Source organism: Protopterus annectens, chromosome 4.part0, assembly GCF_019279795.1.
Source record: "Protopterus annectens isolate FY-2018-M chromosome 4.part0, PAN1.0, whole genome shotgun sequence".
Classification (NCBI taxonomy): domain Eukaryota; kingdom Metazoa; phylum Chordata; order Ceratodontiformes; family Protopteridae; genus Protopterus; species Protopterus annectens.
This window is the reverse complement of record NC_056733.1, coordinates 1,704,500,205-1,704,521,471: the sequence shown is the minus strand read 5'-3', so window position 1 is coordinate 1,704,521,471 and position 21,267 is coordinate 1,704,500,205. Positions and strand designations below refer to the sequence as shown.

The window sequence follows — 21,267 nt, the reverse complement described above, 5'->3', positions numbered from 1 at the left end:
GGTGTTGCCTGTTTGACTAATGAATCTGCCATGCAGCCAGGTTTAGGGTTTTGAGCTGACCATGCAGGATCTGATTGTTTTGCTGAGTCAGAAGGTGTGGAATTTGAGGCAAAATCCAAGGTGGGCCTTGAGCTAAGTTCCTTATGACAGGGTACCAGTGCTGACATGGCCAGTCTGGAGCAATCAGGATCATCTGTGGTATTTCTCGTCTGGCTTTTAGGAGTACCTTTGAAAGGAGAGGCAGTGGCGGGAAGGCATAAACTTTTAGGTTTTTCCAGCTGAACAAAAGAGCATCCACTTTCCATGCTTGTTTGTGACAAGTCCTTGTGCAGAATTTTTGTAGTTGGCAATTCAGTGAGGAGGCAAAAAGATCTATGTCTGGGCATCCCCATTTTTGCGTTACCATGCTGAAGATTTGTGGATTCAATTTCCATTTGTGAGGGTCCATGATATTTTTGCTTAGATCGTCTGCCAGATTTTCTTTCCTGGCAGGAATTGTGCTTGCAGGTGAACTTGATACATTAGAGCTGTGTTCCACACAGTCATGGCTTGCCTGCATAGGGGATAAGAATGAGTGCCCCCTTGCTTGTTTATGTACCACATTACTGTGGTGTTGTCTGTCTTTAGTAGTAATTGTCCTGGATGTAGAAGGTCCTTGAAAGCTGTTAGGGCATTTTGAACAGCCAACATCTCTTTTTTGATTGAAGTGAAGATGCATCTGGTCTGTGGTCCACTTGCCCTGAATGCATTTTCCTGCCATGTGTGCTCCCCAGGTGTAGTCCGAAGCATCTGTTGTTAGAGTCTGCCTGGCTGTGGGTAGGGTGACATGCCTGTGCCCACCATCGAAACTCCTGTTGTAGGAAGGGAATCATTGGTATTACTGCTTCTAAACTGTGAGAGTGCTGAGTCCAAACACTTTTTAGGTGCCATTTTAATTTCCTCATATGCAGTCTGGCATATGGTATTAGTAGTATGCAGGCTGCCATGAATCCCAGGGCCTGCAGAATTTTTCTTGCAGGGAGATGGGACTTTTTTGCCAGTAATTGACATATTGAGTTAGTTGAACTTGTTTGTCTGGCGTGAGGTAAGCCATATAGGCCCGTTGTATTTAAGCTGGCACCCAGGAATATAATCTGTTGTGAGGGCACTAGTTTTGACTTTTTTTCGTTTACTGTGTACCCTAGAGAAATTAGCAACCTTTTTACAAACGCCAGATGCTGTAGAAGAATGTCCTTTGTCTCTGCTTGAATGAGGCAGTCGTCCATTTATGGATATATTTGTATTCCTTTTTGTCTGCAAAATGCAATTACCGGTGCCAGGTACTTTGTGAAGACCCTGGGCGCAGTAGATAAGCTAAAGGGCAGTGCAGAGAATTGGTAGTGCATTGTACCAGCTTTGAATCTGAGGTATCCTCTGCAATTTTGTCTGATAGGTACATGCAGGTATGCCTCTTTGAGGTCCAGAGTAACAAGCCAAGCCTTCTTGCCCAGCATGGGTAGAAGCTGCTGTAATGTCAACATTTTGAATTTCGGAATATCCAGGTAAGTGTTTAGAAATGAAAGGTCTAGTATGGGCCTCCAGGCCTTGTCCTTTCTGGGGACCAGGAAGAGTCTTGAGTAAAATCCTTGTCCTTGTTCCTGTTGTGGTACTTTCTGAATAGCTCTCATGTCCATGAGGGCTGAAATTTGTTTTTGTGCCTCTGCTCATTGATTTTGTGGCAGGTCTGGCATTCCTTTTAGCCTTGGTAAAGTATGAAAGTGGAACCTGTAACCTTGAGACACAATATTCAGAACCCATTTGTCTTGGGTGATTGTTTGCCAGTTTTGAGAAAAAAGTGCTAACTTCCCCCCCAAGGGGGCTTCCAAAAGGGAAACGCTTGGCGTACAAAGGGGAAAGTCATTGTGACTGTTTCCTGTAAGGTTGACGCTTGTCCTCACCTCCTTTTGGGGTTGAGGTGCCCCACTGTCGTTGTCTGTTTGAGCCTTGGGGTTGAGATCTGTCTCTTGGGCGTCTGTATCTGCCTCTCTGTGGCCTGTCTGACACTGGAAAGGACCAATTTTTTGTTGGCCAATTTCTGCTAAATTGAGGTGGCTGTACCTGTAAGAAATCCTTGACTGTTTGCATAGATTTAGCTTTATCCTCCATTTTCTTTAACACCTCTTCTGCCTTAACACCAAACAAAGTGGTATGCTGTAAAAGAGCATCCAATAATTTTGCCTTAACACGATCAGGTAAACTCTGTTCTTTTAACCAAGCATGTCTTCGAATCACAGAACCTGTAACTGCGGCTCTACAAGAAGCCTCTAAAGAATCAAAACCACATTGCAGAGTATGTTTTCCCACCTGTTCAACTGCATGCAATAAATCCTGCATTTCTTTGCAATCAGGAGCTTCTGAGCTTGCAAGCATTTTCTGTTTTAACTGAACCATTAAATATTGTTGGTACTTAAGCATGTGAAACTGGCAATTTAAAGCCCTTACTGCTAAAGTTGCAGAAGTGTATACTTTCTTCTCCCATCTATCCAAAGCTCTGGAATCTCTGTCAGAGGGTACTGGATTTTTTGCAATGGAAGCCTTAACCCCTTTTGGACCCTGGGAAATAGTTTCTGGATCAGCAGAAGGGTTTTTATAAAGAAACTTGTGAGAGTCAGGGACTCTATAATAACTATCTGGCTTGGCTGGTGCAGGGGGCAAAGAATCAGGAGATAAGCTGGAATCAGAGAACACATCATCCACAATATCTAGCACAGGAGGAATACCCAGGGGCCTGTGCTGGGGCAATAAAAGGAAATCCCCGAGCCTTTTCTTGGATTCTGAGTAATCCTGGTTTCCCAATGGAAATGCTCCCTCATGGTATGTAAAGTTTCCCCAAAAGAATAATCCTCAGGAGGAGAGGCTGAAGGGATAGATTATTCAGCATCAGAGTCCTCATAGGGGGGTAGAGAGTATCCCTGGTCTGAAGAGGAATCAGAGGAAATGGAAACCTGATCAGAAGAATCATAGTCTGTATCCCGCCTAGGCCTTTTCTCAGGAGGGGGATGGGAACCCCTGATTAGAGTAATGAGGTCTTCGGCCATTTTAAGAATCTGTTTCTTAGGCATGGAGGACTATCCAGGAGAATGCTGTACTTGCTTCTTTGTCTTTAATGGTACTTTTGTCTTGGCTGTTGCTTTAATGGTAAGTTGTGAAGGTCTGAAAACACCCTCAGAAGCCGATGCCTGCTCAGCGGCTCCGGACCTATCTGAGGGATTAGTTTCCGTAGGCCCAATACCTTGAGTTTCCAGAGGCCTAGTTGTCTCCACGTGGGAGTCGAAGGCAGCCTGTGGCTCTGAGGTAGCGGGTGTCAGAGGCTGCGAAAGCGCCTCACTGAGAACCGGCGACTGGCCTAGAAGAGGTTTCGTCATCGGTTTTGGACCTCGGATGCCTGTCTTTATCCTTGTCTTTGCGTTTTTTCGGTATTGCGGTCGTTGGTTGATCCGACGGCATAGTATAATTGAACCTTCGGCCAAAGTAGTGCAAAACGAAATCAAAACGTCTTTTTATAGTGCGTTTGTTAAATCTAGCACAAAGCGAACAACTGGTGACGTCGTGATCAGGGCCTAGGCATGGAATACAGTAAGAGTGGAAATCCTTATGAGGTATTTGCTTCCCACAAGAAATACAATTATTAACTTTTTCTGACATCGGTCTGAGGCAAGAAAAAAGTTTCAACGGGTACTTAGCTTTATTGAAGACTTCGGATCTGAAATTCGACTTCGAAAATCTCAGGAGTCGGCCGACCGGCACTTGCGAACTGCTTCTGCTTCGGGCACCGCGCGGCAAGAAAGACTGAAGAAAATGGCGTCGGATGCATCTTGTATACCCCTGGTGCACTGACGTCAGGGAAGAAGCGACAGCAACCGACGCCGGACCAAGACTTTGGAACTCTGGCCGACTGCAGGACCGCCTGACGGCAGGATAACCCAAGTGTAATGACTGCAGCAGTGTAACACGATGAACATCGTAATATTCTGTGCACATCCACAGAGTGCAATAATCTTTCTCCCTTGTTCTGAGGATTGGGAAAGAAGGAAGGTAGATGGACGGCTTGATTCAAAGACACATTGGTTACCACCTTAGGAATAAAGGAAGGGTTAAGTCCTGGGGGAACTCTGTCTTTGTGGAAGATAATGAAAGGCTCTACTGCCATTAGGGCCTGTAACTCTGAAATCCTTCTAGCCGAGGTAATGGCTAAAAGAAGAGTAGTCTTCCAAGGGAGGCATTAGCTGAATGTTCAAAGGGAGGCAAAGTCAATTTTTTCAGTACGTAGTTGAGGTCCCATGGAGGTGTGTGTTTCCTCCTGCGGGGTGGGGGTGGGGGGGGCTAAGGTGAATGACACCTGTAAGGAATTGTTTCAAGAGGGGGTTTGAGATGACTGGGGGAAAACAGGAATGTGAGCAGAGATGGCTGAGGCATGAATTTTTATGCGAAATGCTTCTGCTTCGGGCACCGCGCGGCAAGAAAGACTAAAGAAAATGGTGTCGGCTGCATGTTTTATACCCCTGACGACCTGACGTCATGGAAGAGAAGACAGCAACTGATGCAGGACCCAAGACTTTGGAATTCAGGCCGATTGACGGCAACCTGTCAGCAGATTACCCAAATGCAATGACTAACAGTGAAACACGAACAACATAGGCTTTTATCCACTAGCCTGGCCAGGTATTCCAGGATGATCAAAATGTTAGCTAAGCTCTGCTCAAGGTGGTGCCTCTGGCACCAAGCAGAGAATCTTTTTAAATTTGGCTGCCTAAGATTTCCTTTTGCTAGGCCTTCTGGATTCCTTCAGAATGTTTTGCACCTGCTGACTTAAGTTGGTGTAGCAGTTAGGTGCTGAGGGATAATCCAGGCTGAAAGGTACAGGGGTCTGCAGATTGGGGTGCACTAGCCTTCCTTTGTCTTGGGTGAGGTGGTTCACCCTCTGCGGTAACTGCCAAGGTTTCTGATTGGTGAGCTAGAGGAGAGGAAACCAGTGCTGTCAGGGCCAATCTGGAGCTATCAAAATGGTCCTTGGGCCCTCTTCTCTTATCTTTAGAAGGACTCTAGGCAGAAGAGGTATGGGGGTGGACAGAGTAAGCGTAAATGAAGAAGCGAGTCCATGGGAAGGAGAAGGCATACATGCTCCATGCTGATGATGCCTTTCTTGCCCTGGTGCAGAAATTCTCCAGTTGAGTATTGTCCTTGCTGGCAAAGAGGTCCACCTGTGGGGTTCCCCATTTTTGAGTTATGCGGAGGAAAATATCTCTGTGTAGGTGCCACTCATGGGGGTCAGTCAAGTTCCTGCTGAGGTGGCCTGCAAGACTGTTTTGTACCCCTGGCAGATATTGCACTAGGAGGTACAGTCGTATGGAGTGTGCAGTCTCCCAGACTTGCGTGGCTGGACAGCGCAGGGCGTAGGAGTATGTGCCTCCTTGTATATGTACCACATGACTGTGGTGTTGGCTGTCTGTACTACCAGCACCACTGGTATTCATTTCTCTTTGAAGGCCAGTAAGCCTTTTAGCACTGCCATGAGTTCTTACCAATTTATGTGCCTCCTCTTGGTCTGGGGATCCCACAACTCATGGGTTTCGAAATGTTGGGTATGGGCTCCCCATGCAATCTCTGGGGCATCTGTAGTGAGGGTTTGGCCTTGAGGAGAGAATTTGAAGGGCAAGCCCCAATTCTGGTGCAAGTCTGTACCCACCATGTGAGCTCTTCTTTGAGGCAAGGTGTCGGGTGTCTCCACGGGTTGAGTGCTCTGGCATAACACATTCTTTAAATACCACTGAATTTTCCTCATGTACAGCCTGGCTAGTAGCACCATGAAGATACAGAATGCCATGTACCCCAAAGCTCTGAAGAGTCCTCTGGCTGTTGTGCACTAAGTTCTGGAACTAGCTGGTCAAAAAGGTGACTTTGTCTGGGGGGGATTTAGGCTTTTTGGAGGGAAGAGTCAAGGAGTGCCCCTAGGAAAATCATCTGTTTGGAAGGCACAGTGATGGACTTCTTTAGGTTTAGAGCGAACCCCAAGGAGGTTAGGAGGTCCTGTGTAAATTTCAGGTCTTTGAGGATCTGTGACAGGTCAGAAGCATGTATTAGGTGATCGTCCAAGTAGGGGTAAATCTGGATCTCTTTGGCCCTGCAGTAAACAATGGCAGGAGCTCGACACTTTGTGAAAACCCTTGGTGCAGCAGGCAGTCCAAAGGGCACAGCTGAAAACTGAATGACTGAAGCTTGCTCTGAGGCAAAGAAAGCTTCTGTGCGACTTTCAAATGGGTATGTGAAGGTAGGCATCTTTTAGGTCTAATGACATCACAAATGCCTGAGGGGCTAACATGGGGAGTAGTTTCTGCAGGGTCAACATTTTGAATTTTGGTACCCTGAGAAAAAGATTTAAGCTGGACAGGTCCAGTATGGGATGCCAAGATCCTTATTTTCTGGGTACCAGGAAGTCTTGAGTAAAATCCTTTCCATATTTGATCTTCTGGAACTGGTTCCACTCCTCCCTGGGAACACAAAATTTGAATTTGTTCTGGAACAAGAAGTTATGTACTCACCATAATGTTCGATGTATGTAGTCCATCTCGCCTCACATTCTTACCCGTGGGTTTGGAGCCGAATATCAGCTCCGACTCGGCCGATTATACTAGCTCGAAGTCTTTCATTGGCTGGGCTAAGCAGGTACCCCACGGTGCACTGCTCCATATCCCCAGATCTAGTTTGCTGCAAAACTCATTTGTACTCCATGCACACATCACATCTGGGTAAAGAATAAGCTAAGCAAGGGAACTCTGCAGATGACAACCTAACCTCCAAATCCTCCAGGCAGGGGGAAGGTGGGAGGGTAAGTAAGAATGTAAGGCGAGATGGACTACATACATCGAAAGTTATGGTGAGTACATAACTTCTTGTTGTTATGTTGTCCTATCTTGCCTACAGTCTTACCCGTGGGACAGCGTCCCTAGCACCTACATCCTGGGTGGCTCATAGGAAAATAGTCCTGAGAACTGTGGAGCCAAAGGAAGACCTGCCCCTGGAGACCACGCCCAATTTGTAATGAGAAACAAATGTGTGAGGAGAAGCCCAAGTAGTTGCAGCACATATATCATCCATTGACAATCTGACTTGATAAGCTGTGGATGTGGAAACAGCCCGAGTAGAGTGAGCCTTGACCAGAAATGGCAGATCTTTACCTCCTGCTTGATAGATGAAAGAGATACAACTAGATATCCATCTAGACAGTGTGACCCTGGATAACGGGGAACCCATTCGGTTTTCCGAAAAAGAAATAAAAAGTTGGTCCGACTTCCGGATATCTTTTGTTCGGTGTAGATAGAAGCGTAATAGTCTATGTACATCCTACTGGTGAATTCTAATTTCTGCCTTGTTTTAAAAGTCGGGAAAAAACACAGGCAGCTCAATGGACTGATTTAGGTTAGACACGGAAGCCACTTTAGGAAGGAACAAGGGGTTTGGTCCGAGAGAGACCCTGTCTTTATGGAAGATTAAATATGGAGGTTTGATACAGAGGGCTTGAATTTCTGAAACTCACCTAGCTGAAGTGATTGCTGTTAAGAAGGCCATTTTCCAGGTCAAGAATTTCAATTCGCAGGTAGCTGCAGGCTCAAAAGGTGGTAAAGTAAGGACTTGTAGAACAAAATTGAGATCCCGGGGCATGATAGGTTCGGATACCGGTGGACGGATCAACACAGTAAAGGTTCGGATACCGGTGGACGGATCAACACAGTACCTTTCAGGAATGCCTTGCATAGTCTATGTGCCATGAGACTAGGCTCATTTGCTACGTGGAAATTAGAGCTCGCCGCCAGTTGAACTTTGATGGTGGCTGATGCAGAACCCTGATGGAAAAGCATAGACAAAAACTCCAGAACTGAAGTTATTGGAGCTGTGTAAGGATCAATGCCTCTGGTATGTGCCCAAATAGAAAACCTTTTCCATTTACTAGAAGAAATTTTTCTAGTGGATGGTTTATGAGAGGACGATAATATATGAACCACTTCCGGTGAGAAATTATGAAGTCTGACTAACGATGTAAGTGGAGTAGCCAGGCTGTCAACCGGAGAGTCATCAGGGAGGGGTGGAACTGTCCCGACGTGTGTCAGTAAATCTGGTTGAGGGTCCAGAGTCCAAGGAGTGTCCACAGTGAATTGCTGAAGAAAGGGGAACCAAACTTGGCGAGGCCAGTGTGGAGCAATCAGAATCATTCTGCTTCCCAAGGATTGCGCTTTCTGAATCACCTTTGACAGCAAGGGAAATGGAGGGAAAGCATAAAGCAGACCGGAGGGCCAATCGTGAACGAGAGCGTCCCTGGGTGATTCCCCTTGTGGGGGGATCAGCGTGAAGTAGTCGCTGCATTTCGCATTGAGGGGGCTGGCAAAAAGGTCGCAGCAAGGCTGACCCCATCTGCTGAAGCTTCGCTCTGCAACCAGGCGATTCAGGGACCACTCGTAAGGCATCAGGATAGCTCTGCGTAGTCTGTCTGCAATCACGCTGGACTTCCCCGGAATGTGCGTTGCCACCAGAAACCGTTGGGAAGTTACTGCCCAATGCCACACTCACATGGCCTCTCTGCACAGAGGGTAAGACCTGGTTCCCCCTTGCTTGTTTAGATACTACACTACTGACATGTTGTCTGAGTGTATCGCAATTGTCCCTAGAGGAAGAACACTCTGAAGTGCCTGCAATGCAAGAAGCATTGCTCTCATCTCCAGGACATTTATATGCAGATGTATCTAGTGTTCTTGCCACGTGCCTTGGACTGTCCTGCCAAGATAATGCCCCTGCACCCCATCTGGGAGGCGTCCATGGTCACCGCGGCAACCGGGATGGGTGGAACGAAGGGCTTTCCCCCATCTAAATTGTTGGTGCACAGCCACCAATCGAGGTCCTGCTTGCATCTGTCCGTGAGTAATATGGGATGAGACAGTGGAAGTCTTTGGAGAGACCATTGAACAAAGAGGAGCCATTTGAGAATTCTCATGTGTAATCTCGCTAGGAGGACCAACATGACTGTTGCTGCCATGGTCCCTAGGAGGTGGAGAACCCATCTTGCCTTCGCTTGTCTCAGGGGCATCAGCATATGTATCTGTTGTTGTAATACTCTGATCCTTTCCTGCGGTAAAAATGCTCTCATTCGAATGGTGTCTAATTCTGCTCCTATAAAGGTGACACACTGTAAGGGCAATAAGGCAGATTTTTCCCAATTTATTGTTATACCCAACTGGTGACATAGATTGATGGTAGCGTCCCTGGTTTGAACTAGTTGATGCCTGGTGGGAGCAGTAAGGAGCCAGTCGTCCATATACGGAAACACCTGGAATCCCTGATGTCTCAAGTGAGCCGTCACCACCGCCATACACTTGGTGAACACCCTGGGGGCTGTGGTGAGACCAAAGGGCAGGGCTCGAAACTGGAAATGTCTGGCTCCCAGCCAGACGCGTTGGTGACTTCTGGATGCTCTGTCCATCTTCACATGGTAGTAAGCATCCTTGAGGTCGATGGAGCACATCCATACCACCTCTCCCAACAATAGGAGAATCGATTGTAGTGTGACCATACGGAACTTGGACTTGTGTACATAATTGTTCAGTTGGCTGAGATCTAGTATGGGTCTCAGGTCCCCTGTTCTTTTCGGCACCAAAAAGAATCTTGAGTAAGTCCCTAATCCGATTTGGTCTGAGGGGACACGCTGGATGGCTCCTTTTTCTAGCAGCAGTGAGACCTCTGAGGCTGCTTGATCCCTTTGACTGGTTGGTTCTTCTGGGATTTTTCTGATTGGCGGGGGTTCTGATGAGAATGGAATGAGATAACCTCCGGAAATTATCCGTAATATCCATCGGTCCTGGGTAATGCTTTCACAGGCTTCCAGATATAAGGAAATTCGACCTTCGACTGGCTCCGGATAAGCGCAGTCGGGCACACCCTCAGGAACGAGAGTATGGAGAGCCATGAAAGGAATCGCAGTCTCCCGAATTGCGGGGGCCCCCCTCTGCCGCTGGGGCGACGTCTCCCTGAATAACCGCCCCTCCTCTGCCTCTGGAGGGGGGGGGGGTTCACCTTGTGCGGCAGGAAAAAAACTCTGTGATTTCTTGAACCACACCCCCCCCCCCACCCCGCTGGGCCTTGGGATAAGGCCTAGAAGGAAGGGAAAAATGGACCCCTCTCTTGCTCACACCTGGTGAGGGTGTCTTTCACTTTGGTCCCAAACAAGGAGGAACCATCAAAGGGGGCGTCAGTGAAGGAAGACTTGAAGGCCTCCGCAAAGTGACACAGGCGCAGCCAGGCTTGCCTTCTAAGGGCGACCCCTGAGCTTGCTGCCCTACTCTCTCCCTCGGCTGTATACAAAATGAGCCGCATGGATGAGAACAATGGAGTTGAGGGTAGAGACCTGGGCGTTAACCGTCTGAGCCACCGCCTCAGGTACGTTACCCGCAAGAGTATCTCCTAACTCTTTGAGGAGATCTCTCTGGAGCAGAGTGAAGTGAGACAGGTAATTCAGTGACCGTAATGTGAAGGTTGCTGATGAGAGGGTACGCTTCCCGTACCAATCCATGGTCCTAGACTCATTGTTAGGAGGATGGACGGATGAAGAAGACTCTGCTACTTCGTTATGGGTGGCTGCCGCCGCCACCACCATGGCATCTACAGGGACTCCTTTAGATAGAAACTCTTTGCCCTGGGGGTGTGGAAAGAAACATGTTGGGACGCCTGGGCACGGGCTCCACAAAATTGGGGTTCTCTCACACTCTTCGACAAATCAGGTCAAGGAGTTCGTCGAAGGGTGGAGACACCCAGGAGGCGGAGGGTTGAGCACCAAAAGCCTTAAGGAATACGGACTCCTCCTCGGAAGGGGCTTTGGAAGGCCAGTCACCGCTCTGTTTTAGTATCTTCAGGATATCGGAGAAGGAAACATCATCAGAGCATGACTTGGGGGACCCCTCCGATTCCTCAAGGTCAGTATCAGAGGTGAGGGACTCATCTTGGGAGTCTATGTGCTTCCTCTTGCAAGTTTTCTTTCTGGGGGGCTCCTCGGGCACGAACTCTGAGGGACCCACAGAAATATGGGGACCACTCGTGGGGGTATCCCCTAGGCCCTGGTGCTCCGCTGTCCATGGATGGGTGGTGATCAGAAGCGCTCACAGGAGTGGTGGGGGACAGAGTGACTGACCCGCCGGCCCCCCCCGAATCAGAGGAGCGACCAGTCTCCAAGGCCATGACGGGATGCACCGAGGGGGAGGCTCGGAACCGAAATAAGCCCTGAGATGCCCCCCTCAGGACCGACCGAAGAATCTCGAGTCCCAAACCCCGAGGACGGAGCCGATGGGGTCGGAGCCGATGCCGGTATCGATGGAGCCGAATGGGGCATTGGAGCCGGCCTAGAGACATCACGTGACGCCGAACACTCCGGCTCTGAAGACAGAGATGCGCTCGGAGGAGGAATGATCGAAGACGAGGTCGGGACGGGCTCCGGAGCTGAATGGGCCGGAGCCGAAAACAATTTTGCCAAAACCGGTGACTGGAGGAGCCTCTGAACCACCCTATCAACATCCACATCCAAAAGGGTCCTGGAGGATTTGGAGGACAGGGATGGAGAATGCGATCTCCTCTCAGGAGAAGCTGGTCTGAGACTGGGCGATCGGCTCCTAGGAGGTTCCAATACAATTGGAGCAGACGCCGGTTCCGTCAATACCGATCGATCCTGCGGCCCCGAGGACAGTGGAGCCGAGGAGGTCGATGCAGTTTTAGACATTTTCTCCGGGGGTTCCGATGAGGCTGACGGAGCTGGAGATCTCTTCTTTGACTTGCCAGATTTTGACTTACCACTGGAAGCCGAATCCATAGCCTCTTCTAAAGAGGGTTTTAATAGTCCCTTTAAGATTAGCTTATTCTTTCTCTCTTGGAGAACTCTAGGGCTAAACGCATGACACAAACTGCAGGATTCCTGCAGATGGATGGCTCCTAAGCAGTAGACACAAATGGAATGCCTATTCCTATAAATGGACATTTTATACCCACATTTCGAGCACTTTTTAAAATCCGAAGGTTTGTGCTCCTTGGTATCCTTAGGCAGGTTAACTACTGCACTCACAATGCAAAACCAAGTCAGTAACAATACACAGGCGTTCACTCTATAAAGTGGGAACGACGCTAATAGTAACCAACACTAAACAGTGATCAAACCACACCAAAAAACTAGCACACACTTTGAACAAGAGATTGAAAAACCACAAGGAAAGGGTAGCCGAAACCTCTAATTTAAACGGTTTGGACCGAACTCACACAGAAGGCAACAGAGGAGAACTAGACCCTCTAACTGAAACGGGCCTAGCCCGAAGGAACAGTAAGAGGGATACCACACAACAATCACAATTCTAAACTAGACAAACTTAGACAAATTTAGACAAATAGCTATGAAAATAGCTTTTGATCGGAATCAAAACTTTTCTTAGTCAAGAAAAAGAGGGTACTTAGCCACAGCCAAGCAAGACCACGTCCGAGCTACACGAGCGGCAAACGAGATCTGGGGGATATGGAGCAGTGCACCATGGGATACCTGCTTAGCCCAGCCAATGAAAGACTTCGAGCTAGTATAATCGTCAGAGTCGGAGCAGATATTCGGCCCCGAACCCACGGGTAAGAATGTAGGCGAGATAGGACTACATAACATCCTGAGTTTTTTGGTTTTGGGATGCATCTGGGTATCGTGAGAATTTTATAAGGGCTCTTTGAAAGTGAACTTGTGACCATGGGCAATAATATTTAGAAACCACTGATCTGAGGTAATATGCATCCAGTTTTGATAGAAAAGGAGGGGGACAGCCTTCCTCCCAGCTTTGGGGTGGGGGTGAGGTTGGGGAGGGGGATGGAGGTGCAGGGTCATAATTGGTCTCTGGCAAGGGCAGGTATCCTAGAACTCCCTTGTCTGTGAAAGTCTCAGGCCCACTGGCTAGATCTTTGTTGCTGTGGTCTATGACTGGGAGTTCTGTCCCTCTGAGGCTTTCTCTGTTTGCTCCTAAACTGGTGGGAAAGGACCAATGTTTGGGTGGAAAATTCCTGCTGAACCTGGGGGGGGGTTGCACTTGTAGAAAGTCCTTTACTATTTGCAAAGACTTTGCCTTGCCTCCATCTTTTTGAGGACTGCTTCAGCTTTAGGCCCAAAAAGGTATGCGTTGTCAAGGGGGCATCCAGGAGATTAGCTTTTTCCAGGTCAGGGAGGGGTTGCTCCTCAAGCCAAGCATACTGTGCCAATGACATCTGCCCTGAAGAAGCCTTCCATGGCATGATACTCTCAGTGAAGGGAGTGTTTTGCCAGTTGAAAGCTGTAATGGCATAGATCTAAAAGTTCTTTAGAAAGGTTTGTATCCTCTAGACCGGAGAGCTTTTTGTTTTTGTTGGTTAAGAATGGTTTGTTGGTATTTGATCGTATGAAATTGACAACTAAAGGCCCACATAGTGACAGCTACTAAAGTGTACACTTTCTGTCCAAATATATTAAAAGCTCTACTTTCTTTGTCAGTAGTAGAGGGTTCCTAGAGGTACTCTTCTTGGACCTCTTGGGGCTTGATGTGACCACTTCAGGGTCAGCAGTTGAGTTTTTAAGCAGATATTTATTAGAGTCCTGGACCATGTAAAACCGGTTAAGGCTTTCTCAGGGCAGGAGGGAGTGAGTCAGGATTTGAGGAAGCATCCTAAAAAAAATCTTCCACTGCATCCAGGATAGGTGGGATTGCTAGGGGTTTGTGCTCAGGGAGGTCTAAGAACTGTCTATCTTTCTGGCCTGTGGGTATTCTTCTGCTTTTCACTGAAAATGCTGCCTCATAGCATGAAGAGTCTCTCCACAGTTGAGGTCTTCTGGTGGAGAGGCAGAAAGTACAGTTTTGTACCTACCATAAATGTAGATGTCCGAACAGGATAGCATCTGCAGTCATAACAAATGGGTTGTCCTGTCGTCAGACAGCCCTTCGGTCGGCCGGATTCCAAAGACTGGGTCCGGCTTCGGCTGATGTCGCACTTCACCCGACGTCATCTCTGCTGGTCTTCGGGTATAAAGGCATCAGCCGACGCCATTTTCCTCAGTGTTTCTTGCCCCAGATGCCAGTTGCCCTCTAGGAAAGCTAAATTTTGGATAAATGCCAATGTTTCCAAAATAGTAGAAGGCAAACACAAAAAATAAGCATGTATGTACATATATACAAAGAAATACACCATAAGAGACTCCCCCCCAGCTAGCTATTAGGAGGGTAAATACCCTAGGAGTACCACAGAGGGAAGGAGGGTGGGTAATCCTGACTGCAGATGCTATCCTGTTCGGACATCTACATTTATGGTAGGTACAAAACTGTACTATGTCCTTCAAGGATGCATCTGCAGTCATAACAAATGGGTAGAATACCACAGCCAAACTAGGGGAGGAGGAAGAAGAATTATGGTGTAGTTAGGATCCCTTGCAATACAGCAGTGGCAAACCCTGCTCGGGATCTAGAGTATAGAGGTAAATTATAATGCTTGGCAAATGTATGCACGGAGGTCCAAGTAGCCGCCTCAATAATGTCCTTGGTTGCCACTCCTCGTAAGAAAGCTGTGGTAGTGGCTGTAGCCCTTGTAGAATGAGGTCTTATGTTCTGTGGAACTGGTTTTCCATGGTAGGAGTAACAGAATCTTATGCAATTTCCTATCCATTTGGAGATTGTCTGTTTGGAAATTGCTTTTCCTTCCCTTCCTGTTGCATAGGCTACTAAAAGCTGGTCAGTTTTTCTGTTACTTTTGGTTCTGTCCAGGTAGTAGCGTAACTGTCTATGTACATCCAAGGTATGCAGCAGCCTTTCCCCTGTTCTGTGGATTGGGAAAGAAGGTAGGTAGGTGGATTGCCTGGTTTAAAGACACTCTGGATACCACCTTAGGCATAAATGTAGGATTAGTTCTCATGGACACTCTATCTTGATGGAAGATTAGGAAGGGTTGTACTGCCATTAAGGCCTGTAGTTCGAAACCCTCCTTGCTGAAGTAATTGCCAGTAGGAAAGCAGTTTTCCATGATAGGTGTTGAAGATCTGCTGTTGCTGCTGGTTCAAATGGAGGGAGTGTCAATTTTTCTAGCACAAAGTTCAAGTCCCATGCTGGTAATGGTGGTTTCCTAGGAGGTTTTACATTCTTGATCCCTCTGAGGAATTGCCTGAGTAGAGGATCGAAAAGACAGGTGGATCGAAGCTGTATTCTGCGGAAATAGCTGATGCATGTATCTTGATGGAGGAATAGGACAGGCCCGTATGTAGAAGCTCTGCCAAGTACTCCAGGATGTTAGCAATATCTATGTTCGAGACATCTTTTCCTCTTTCAGTACTCCAAATGACAAACCTTTTCCATTTTCCTGCATAGTTCCTTCTTGTTGAAGGTCTGCGGGCTTCAAGGATAATGTCTTTAACCCTTTGGGATAAGTCTGGGATAGTTGCTGTTATGTGATGTTCCAGGCAGTCAGTTGCAAGGTTTTTAGGTTTGGGTGCATGATGTTGTAGTTGTTCTGAGTTAACATCAAAGGCATCAGGGTATTGGCCACATTCTCCCCTGAGACATGCTCCTCAGCAAAGGATACCAGTGTTGTCTTGGCCAATTCGAAGCTATCAGAATTATCCTTGGACGTTCCTCTTTGATTTTCAGTAGTACCTTGTGCATCAAAGGAAGAGGTGGAAATGCATATGCTGTCAGGCCTTTCCAACTGAAGGATAGAGAGTCCACCTTCCATGCTAGTGGATGGCATGTCCTTGTGCAGAATTTTTTGAGCTGGTGATTGAGTGGGGATGCGAATAGGTCTATTTGTGGCATTCCCCATTTCTTTGTGATGGCCTTGAAGATGTCGGGTGTAGCATCCATTCGTGAGCATCCGAGGTGGTTCTGCTTAACATGTCTGCTAGGGTGTTTTCTTTTCCCGGCACAAATATTGCCTGTAACTGGATGTTGTAGCTCAGAGCCATATTCCAAAGGTCCAGAGTCATTCTGCATAGGGGGTATGAATGAGTGCCTCCTGCTTGTTGATGTACCACATGACTGTGGTGTTGTCTGTCCTTATCATTAAATGGCCTTCTTTGAGGAATGGTTTGAATTTCTGGATTGCTAGTTTTACTGCCAGCATTTCTTTTTGGTTTATGTGCAGGTGCAGCTGGTCTGGAGTCCACAATCCTTGTATGCACTTGTCCAACATGTGCGCCCCAGCCTAGGTCTGAGGCGTCCGTTGTGATGGTTTGGTTTGCTTGAAAGTTGTGGAAGGGCAAGCCTGGGTTTGACTGGCATGCTTGAGCCCACCATAGGAACTCTTGTTTCAGGCATGGGATTAGTGGGATTTCGGTTTCTAAGCTGTGCCTGTGTTGAGACCATAAATTCTTTAGGTACCACTGTAGTTTTCTCATATGCAGTCTGGCATGGGGACCAGGATTATGCATGATGCCATGAAGCCCAAGGCCTGCAGTACTTTTCTTGCTGTTAGTTTGTGCTGCTTTGTTAATGCCAAGAAGTAAAGAGGGAGTTGTGCTTGTTTTTCTGCAGTTAGGAATGCCATTTGTTTTACTGTGTCCAATTCCGCACCCAAGAATGTTCTTGTCTGGGATGGTATCAGTCTTGACTTTTTAAATTGACTGTGTATCCCAGGGCTTGTAGTAAGCAAATGACTCTTTGTAAATCTGTTGTCAGCTTGCTTTTGTTGTCCGCTTGTAACAGGCAGTCGTCCAGGTATGGATAAATTTGGATTCCCTGTAGCCTGCAATGAGCGATTACTGATGCCAGGCATTTTGTGAATACTCTTGGCGCAGTAGATAAGCCAAAGGGCAATGCTGAGAATTGATAATGCTCTGATCCTGCAAGAAATCTGAGGTATCTTCTGCAATTTGGTCGTATGGGGACGTGCAGGTATGCCTCCTTGAGATCTAGAGTTACCAGCCAACACTCCTTGCCCAGCATGGGAAGAAGTTGCTGTAGGGTCAGCATTTTGAATTTTGGTACAATGATGTATGTGTTTAAGACGGACAGGTCGAGAATAGGTCTCCAACTTTTCTCTTTTCTTGGTACTAGGAAGAGTCTGGAGTAGAATCCTTTGCCCTGTTGTGTTATTGGTACTCTTTCCACAGCTCTCATCTTTGTTAATTGAGCTATCTGCTTTAGAGCTTCTGTTTTTTGATTTGGAGGTAGGTTTGGCATTCCTCTTTTTACTGGTAAGGTGTGGAAGTGGAACCTGTAGCCTTGGTTTATGGTTTGCAAAATCCACTTGTCTTTTGTGATATAGTGCCAATTTTTTGAAAATAAGGCTAACTTTCCGCCTAAAGGTGCTGCTATTTGCTCCCTGGTAGGCGGTGTCAGAGTCAAGTCACTGTGATTGTCCTGTTGCAGTGGCAGTGGTTGTGTCTGTGCCTCTCTGGTTCTGAGCAGGTGTACCAAATAGACTGGCCTTATCCATAGGAGCATCTAACAGCTTTGCTTTAACATGATCCGGCAAAACCTGTTCCTTCAACCATGCATGCCTTCTTATCACTGTGCCAGTCATGGCTGATCTAAATGAAGCCTCCAGTGCATCATAGCCACATTTTAAAGAATGGTTACTAACCTGCTGAATGTTATTCACCATTTCTAAAACATATTTCTTATCTAAGGAGTCATCAGAGGACAGCTTCTTAGTTAACTGATCAAGCATAAACTCTTGGTATTGGATCATGTGAAACTGACAGTTTAAAGCTCTAGCTGAGAGAGTAGCAGAGGTGTAAACTTTTTCCCCATCTCTCTAAGGACCTGGATTCCCTTTCAGAAGGGAGAGGGTTTTTTTGCTGAGGTCGAAGCTACTGCCTTAGGCCCCTGGGATATAGTCTCAGGATCTGCAAGTGGGGCCTTGTATAGGTGGTGATGAGTGTCTGGCACCCTGTGAAATCTATCTGGTTTGGCAGGGGCTGGAGGTAAAGTATCAGGAGCAGTGCAAACATCATTAAATGCATCATCCACAACAGGCAGAACTGGAGGTATAGCTAAGGGCCTATGTTGTGGTAAGTGCAGAAAGGTCCTAAGCCTTTTTCTTGAATCTGAGAAATCTTGTCCCTGCCATTGGAATTGTTCTCTCATGGCATGTAAGGTTTCCCCAAAGGAAAATTCCTCTGGTGGAGAGGCAGATGTAATGGATTCTTCAGCATCGGAATCTTCATAAGTAGAAAAAGGAGCCTCTGGCTGATCTGTAATGTCTGAGTCATCCGAAGAATCATCAGGGGACACTGGCTCGGGGGGCTCTGCTCTAGGTCTCTTTTCTGGAGGCTGAGAGGCCCTGTCTGGGTGAGATTGGGATCTCCTAATTAAGGAGATTAAATCCTCTGCCAGAGTAAGCATTTGTGAACTAGAAGTGGGCCTATGTGAGGGGGTCTTAACAGGCACTGATTTAACAGTTTTGGCTGCTTTAGCCCTGGCAAAGGCCTTTATAGACATGGCTGCAGGAGGCCTAGCAGCACCACGTGCTGGGGTAGAGACATCCAAAGGGATGGTGTCTGATAATTCACTAGGAACCACAGTAGTAGGCAAAACTTCAGAGGCCGATTCAACTAAGGTAGCAGGAGCCTCAGTAGTAGTCATGGATTCGGCTGAAGATTGACCCGTTTTCTCGGTTTCGGCCGAAACTGAGACACTCGCGGCTTGCTTAACCGTGGTTTCGGCCGAAACCACGGACCGCGAGTGTCGGTCTTTTTCTTTGTGTTTTTTAACAATTTGGGTAGTCGGAGGATCCGACGGCATAATGTACGCAAAATCTGAGCCGAAAAACTGTTCAGCAAACTCCGACCGACGCCTAAGCGTTCGCCGGTTGAAGGAAGCACAGGCTAAACAGGCTGCTACGTCGTGGTCTGGGCCTAAACAAGGTAGGCAGTAAGAGTGGAAATCTTTATGAGATATTTGTTTCCCACAAGTTAAACAGTTATTTACTTTTTCTGACATCGGCTGAGGCAAGAAAGAGTCCCCAACGGGGTACTTAGCTTTTTAGAAGTCTTCGAAGTAGTATTCGGTAGTAGTAATCTCTGGATCTGACCGACCGGCACTTGCGAACAGCTTCTGCTTGGCCACGCGGCAAGAAAGACTGAGGAAAATGGCGTCGGCTGATGCCTTTATACCCGAAGACCAGCAGAGATGACGTCGGGTGAAGTGCGACATCAGCCGAAGCCGGACCCAGACTTTGGAATCCGGCCGACCGAAGGGCTGCCTGACGACAGGACAACCCATTTGTTATGACTGCAGATGCATCCTTGAAGGACATTGGGGAATTTCCTCTGAATCAGATTCCTCACAAGAGGTGTAAGCAGAGCCTTCCTCAGATGCAGAGTCCTACAAATCAGACTCTTCTTCTGAATGCAGTGGATCATGCAGCAATTCAGGCTGGGAGCCTCTTTTTCTTTCCCTGGGGTGATATTCCCTGAAGTCTGTCTGGACCTTACAATGTATTGGCTAAAGATCTCATAAACAATCAAATCTCATTGGTGTCCCTGAAACTGGGAGCCCACAGCCCTAGGCGAAGACCCTGCCACAATGCCTTTCTTTGGTGTGGGTTTGGTCTTAAGCCTAGGAGTGTCCCGACACCCTGGTGCCTGACTCAAACTGTAGAGGCACCAGGCACTGGAATGGCAATAGGCTGTGAAGGGTCTCCAGTCAGCAGTCGCTCTCTGGAAGCCGTGGACTGCTGAGCACTCTCGGACCCAACCGATGAGCTGAAGATATGACCTATAGAAGTCAAAGGGACCGAAGGCATGTCTGACTCCACACGAGTCTCGACAGAGGCCTGGGCCACTGAATCAAAGGTCAAAGGGGGATGCAAAAGCGCTTCATCTTCTTCAACAATCACAACTCTAGTAGGCGAATCAGGGGGCAAATGATTGTCATCTGTGGACCTAGGCTTTTGTTTCTTATCTTTTTTGCAGTAAGGTACATCACGCTCGGGAAGACAGGAGAATGCCATAGTACTCGACTGCACAGACTCCTGCCTCAGAAAATGAGCTAAAAACTCTGCTCTACGCCTAACAGTTCTAGTGTTAAACCTAGCACAGAAATGACAAAGCCGTCGTAGTCTGGGCCTAAGCAAGTTACACAAAGCTTATGAAAGCCTCTGTGTGGAATTTGTTTACAACAGTGGAGGCAATTCTTACTTCATCTGACATAAGTCAAAGAAAAAAAGGAGTTCCCCAATGGGGCAGTTATCTTTCCAACAATGTCTCTCTGGTGTGGACCGACCAATGCACTTGAAATCTGTTTCAGGCTCCAGCGACAAGAAAAGACTGAAGTGATAATGCAGGCTGGCTCCCTTTATACCCGACCGTACGGATGTCGATTAAGGTGTTTGCCAGCCTAGGAGAGATGTAATAAGTTTCTCTGGTAGTCGGGCCGGCTGAGGGTTTTCACAGCAGGAAATCCCAACTGTCAGGACTGCAACAGTGAAACACTAAGATCATCATATTTTGTGTGAGTGTAATGAGTTGGCATATTTTAAAAATTCCCTACAGGCTACTCTGTCACAAATACTGGGTAAGCTAACTGGTATGACTAAGGAAATTATTTTTTATGAGCTGTAATATACAGGATTTGAATTGCCTAGACAAAGCAAGGCCTTGCAGAGTTTAATTCTGGTAGCTGCCAAAAATGGATGTACTAGAAAATGGAAATCAAAGTCTAAACCAACCATATTAGTAGAACCATATTAGTAGTGTATATAGTAAAGGAGATAAAATAAAACACTTGAATTTGGAGTTTTAGAAAAGGATAGGAGCAAATTACATAGAAAAAATGAGAGATGTGGCATCAATACATGCAGAATAATATTTTGGAAGAGGAATGAGGTTTAAAGGAAGGCAGAAATTGAATGAGCTGTGTAATGTTCACATATAACCTTCTACACACTTTCAATTGAAGTACAATGTTTGCAACTGAAAATGTGTCAACATGGTTTGTTTTCATTTATATAAATGTATGACTGTCTGCGTCAAAAAGGATAGTGAATGCACTGCAGGTGAAAATCTTTTAATGGACTCTTCTACTACAACTCTAACTTTTTCCTGGGACATGATGGGACTTCTGAAACTTTGGAAATGCAAGCTAAGCACAAGTAATACCCCGAATAAAGACAAAATCAGCTAAAAAAAATCAAGAAAATAAATTCTCAAAAAGAACATTTATAGTTATGGGATGACAGGAATCAGATTCTCCCTGCATACTGATGTCCAAACATCTG

The 21,267-nt window shown here is 46.9% G+C and overlaps 1 protein-coding gene across 1 annotated transcript in view; it reads right to left on the bottom strand.

Annotated features, from left to right (window-relative positions):
- The window catches only part of LMAN2 (lectin, mannose binding 2), a 586,231-nt gene that overhangs the window by 270,183 nt on the left and 294,781 nt on the right, over positions 1–21,267 (bottom strand). The window lies entirely within an intron of this gene.